Source organism: Limulus polyphemus, unplaced genomic scaffold (genome assembly GCF_000517525.1).
Source record: "Limulus polyphemus unplaced genomic scaffold, Limulus_polyphemus-2.1.2 Scaffold111, whole genome shotgun sequence".
Lineage (NCBI taxonomy): Eukaryota > Metazoa > Arthropoda > Merostomata > Xiphosura > Limulidae > Limulus > Limulus polyphemus.
This window is the reverse complement of record NW_013665721.1, coordinates 463044-468211: the sequence shown is the minus strand read 5'-3', so window position 1 is coordinate 468211 and position 5168 is coordinate 463044. Positions and strand designations below refer to the sequence as shown.

General features: G+C 33.6%; 1 protein-coding gene across 1 annotated transcript in view; it reads left to right on the top strand.

Moving 5' to 3' along the window:
* LOC106471290 (lachesin-like) overlaps window positions 1-5168 on the top strand; it is a 109442-nt gene that overhangs the window by 100846 nt on the left and 3428 nt on the right. The gene's annotated exons all lie outside the window — the stretch shown is intronic.

Below are 5168 nucleotides of genomic sequence, written 5' to 3'. Positions count from 1 at the left end.
CTGCACAAAACAATTAAATGATAATCATTGTCATGGTTATTAACCTATACGGTCACCTAAGTCTTAATTATTAATTTTTTAGTGAACAATTACATACTAATTAATAACTAGTCTTTATTCTCGATTTCGGCTCTTAATCTACTGCCATCTTCAGAGAAATCCCGAGAGGGACTACTTTCTGGGCTGGTAGTGGAAAGTATCAGACTTCCATCAAGAAGACTCAGAATCCAATTTTGGCCACTATCAACAGAGAAAACAGTCCATCTTGAGACTTCTCTGAAAACGGCATCAGATTATCAATGTGGAATATACCTAGTTGGTAATTAGCATCAAATTGTTATATAAAAAAGCTACTTTAGGTTAATCGTATAGGCCATGACAACGATTAATAACCAAACACCACAAACGGCATCAGATTATCAATGTGGAATATAATCTAGTTGGTTATTAGCATCAAATTGTTATATAAAAAAGCTACCTTAGGTTAATCGTATAGGCCATGACAACGATTAATAACCAAACACCACAACCTCACCATAAGTACTTAGTTAAATAATAAATAAAATTTATAGTATTTTAGCTATGACAAGGCAACATCGTTGTTAGAAAATAATTCCAATCGTTCCTCTCAATTTATTTTTTACGAAAATATGATAATGATCAGCCATGTGGTTTAAAATTATAATGACTGGTCATTATGTTTCACTTCCAGCACCAATTTTACATTGTCTGTTTAAAACCAGTACTGATCCTAAAGCATCCTGAAAGAGTTGTCTCAAAGGCACCTTTGGTGTCTGGAATCACCTTACGAAATGCAACACACCTTCCAAAAGCATCCTACACACTCTGGATGGGATTGAAGTGCGATGAAGTTTCAAGCAGTTTAGCATAGTGGGTATTATCCATTACGCTAAAATAAGGCTAATTACATCAGCATATAACAAAATAAAGGGTTGTTGGATGTGACATTAATGTTCCCGTTCCACAGTATGATTACTCCTGCTCTGTCCATTTTTCTATCACTGACATGCACATCACGTTCCTGTATGAAAACGATGTTGGATATGGCTTCTAATTCTCTCTAAATTAGTATAAAACTGCTATCTGGAAGTCACTTTACTAGTTGTCTGGCATACAGGTCGGTTTTGGATAACTGGCTTCAACCGACTATATATATACGTCGACATGGCGTCCAGTTACGGCTGCGAGCACCTGTTTCAGTCTACTAGCAGATACCCTACGATTATAGGACAGCGATTGTCTATTTGTCATGTGTATTATAATCTGCCTTGTTCAGATGTCCAAACAACCGTACCATTTGTTTGAAAGCAATTCGGCATTTTACTAATGACATTTGTAATCAAGCCTGTTGTGATTGGTTGCATGCCTTCCATTTATCAGATGCCTGATTTCCATAATAATTAACAGAGGTGGGAGGAGATGATTATCATTGTTTATAACCACGTGTTTGCGTTGTCATAGCAAGATATTACAAATCCCGATTATCTCTCAGCTATTTTGTGCAGTGTAAACAATGTTTAGATTTGGTCTTACAGTTTGTTGAATGTACTATATATTTTAAGTTAAAGAGTAGGAGTAACACCTAATACATATATATATATCCACCAAAACTGTGTTTAATAATAACACCTAAATATATATAATGTTTAGATTTGCTCTTACAGTTTGTTGAATGTACTATATATTTTAAGTTAAAGATTAGGAGTAACACCTAATACATATATATATACACCAAAATTGTGTTTAATAATAACACCTAAATATATATAATGTTTAGATTTGGTCTTACAGTTTGTTGCATATACTATATATCTTAAGTTAAAGATTAGGAGTAACACCTAATACATATATATACACCAAAATTGTGTTTAATAATAACACCTAAATATATACAACGTTTAGATTTGGTCTTACAGTTTATTGCATGTACTACATATCTAAAGTTAAGGAGTAAGAGTAACATCTAATACACTAAAATTGTGTTTAATAATAACACCTATATATATATATATATGTACACTATAGTTTTATTTAATAACAACACCTAAAAATGTATATAGTTTTATATTTTTCGTACGTAAAAGTCCTAGTGATTAATAAGAGTATTTCTGGGTGTAACAACGTCATTTATTACATGTATCCCAGATTAAATGTAAAATAGCTTTGTAAGTTTTTAATTATGAAAAACAATTAATACTTTTTTCCTAATATTTCATGAACATATATAATTGCACATGGCGCATAGTTAAAGCGTTTATTATTGAAAATAATAAAATTCAAATCCCTACACTATCTATGGCGGAAGGTTTTAAAATAATCCATCACCAAAAGACGATATATTTAGTATTCCTAATATTTCGCGAATTTCTTGATTAAGAAAAACAAATGACGTATCATTCTAACCAGTTAGTATTTTGCACCTAATGAGATACAACATGTAATGCACAAGAATTTCACTGAGAACTTAAACAAGAAAACGGAAATTTGGCAAATGCATTCTAGCGAATCGAGTAACAAGGTAAATTTGCATAGACAAGTAAGCCTTTATGTAAATGAATCAGTGGTTTCATATACATATTCTCGTATCACGTTGTACCGTTGAACTACTAAAGTCTTAGCTCATTAAAAGCATCTTCCAAATACATGTATAGATATATATATATATAGGGTCAGTAAACATGATTTCATGCAGTACAGAACAGTATTCCTGGATTTCAGCTTATTAAACCTTACATAAATATGAAAAAAGTCAAATAAAAGAAATAAATTAACCGATGTTAAGGTGTTCTGTTGTGTGTTACGTTTAGCATTGGAATGATAACGCGTTTCCACTCGAGTTATTTCCGAGCGACATTTAGAAAGAATGAAAACAATTAGCTTCACGCGACTAGAGCAGAGAGCGAGTTAGGTTTAGTTGTATCATCTGAAAAAGTTTGTTGTTGTTTTGTTTTCTTAATTCCGTGCAAAGCTACTCGAGTGCTATCTGCGCTAGCCGTACCTAATTGCCCGTTGCCCTAAAAACGCCCTCAGCACTTTGGGGCTATTGATGTGCTATAAAAGGTAATGATAAAACCCCAGTATTCGGTAAGACTATAGTAGTCCTAAGGTTGGTAGAAGTTTCTGTTAACTAACTGTCTTCCCTCTATTCTATCATTTCAGAATTAAAGAACGCTTTATGTAGCTTTGCACGAATTGCGGGCTTACAGCGCTCGAATCCGGGTTTCGATACCCGTGGTGGGCAGAGCATAGATAGCCCATTGTGTAGCTTTGTGCTTAATTACAAACAAACAAACAAACTTTGCGGGAAAATTCTGAAAGAAAAAAAGAAAGAAACGTATTACTTTCACATTTCATAATTGGATTGGGCTCCAGTCCGTTGATTTTACAGCCATAATGACTCCGCTTTAAGGGCATTAAGGTGAAAACTAACAACTCGAATGTTTGTCAACTTGACATAACTTTGCCCATACATCTTAATACAACTTTAACAACTACTATTTCTGAAACGGCGGTTTAACCAATCACCTTTACTGTAAAGAAATTCCTTAAAGACGTTCAAAACCTTTAATATAGGTGGAATTTAGTGGAGCACGCACATCCAGATTAATGCATTTATGATTACTCAAACTGGAAGTTGGAAAATAAGAAAGGAAAATGGCATTTTGACTACGTAGGGTTGCATAAGTCGCACATCTTATCTAAATAAAAATCTCTAATCGTAAATGGTACAGGAGCAGATATATTCATCAATAGAAAATATTTCAATGTTAATATTTACAAGATACTGCAATCAGTAGTCGATTTTAGAAATAATCTGGTTATCACCAACAAGATAACAAATATAACTTTTGACATAAAACTGGACTACTAATACATTCCGTGCTATGTACGTTTCGTATATTAGGTAGATCCTTTGGTAAGAAAACATATAGAAGAATATGTCTGAAAACACATAGTGAAACGGAGATTTATTGACAATACTACTTTTTATACATGATACACATTTGTAAGTATGAACTACATACCTTCAGCAACTTATAAAATATTTTATTCGTGGGTGCTTTTAAATATGCCCTTCAAATATTCATATATAAACACGAAGCTGTTTTGTTCGTCTTTTTGTGTTTTTTTTTGTCGAACTAGCTTTTCAGTTAATGTCAAATTATGATAATCCTTTATCGAATTACTGTATAAATTATGATATATCCTGTGCGCCAAATTACGTTTAGCAACTCCCCAAGCACTGAAATTTTACTCTTAATTGCTTTTGGGGCCCATCAGGAAATTTTAGTCATGAACCAGCATGGACGCATAGCAGGGCATGTTTTGGACGCATTGCAAAATATTGGTAGTGAAAAATATTTTTGAGACTTTCATTCGTTTGGATTTCCCTAGCTTTCCATTCTGAATAAAAATGACTCCTTGATTAAATATTCTTCACGGGTTACGGTTTTTTTTCTTATGAATTGTTAAAACTTTGCTCTATCGTTTAATGAATTCTAACGAAGTTTCTAATTCGTCCGCTTGTAGTTAATTTCGCTTAATTTTAGACAAGCTTAGTTTCTTTGTTTTTCTTTTGGTTTATTGGTATATTTTAAGAGTCTGTCCCCCGATGGGACAGCGGTAAGTCTATGGATTTACAACACTAAAATCAGGGGTTCGATTCCCCTCGGTGGACACAGCAGATAGCCTGATGTGCCTTTGCTATAGAAACATGCACACACATGAAGAACCTACGTTTACACCCCTTCTTTTCTAACTGTACGAGGTTTTATAACATTCATGATGAGTAAAATATGTTATTACCAGCGACATGATGGCTTTAATCATATTAAATGGGAAACATTTGTTTCCTCAGGTGGCTGAATGGTAAATCAAACACTTTACTTTAACTGAAGTGTTTGAGTTAATGAACATTTATGTAAGAGCCTTGCAATAATTTGTAACATGACACTAGACTTTCCAATTTCGTTTCCGTCATGAAAAATTCAAAGATCCTTGGTTGAGCAAAATCCACACCAAGTGTTAAACAAAAGCTTACTTCGGTAACAGTCACCATTATCGATCCAGAGATCCGATGAGAGATGACCTGTAGTCACCATAATCGATCCAGAGATCCGATGAGAGTTGACCTGTAGTCACCATTA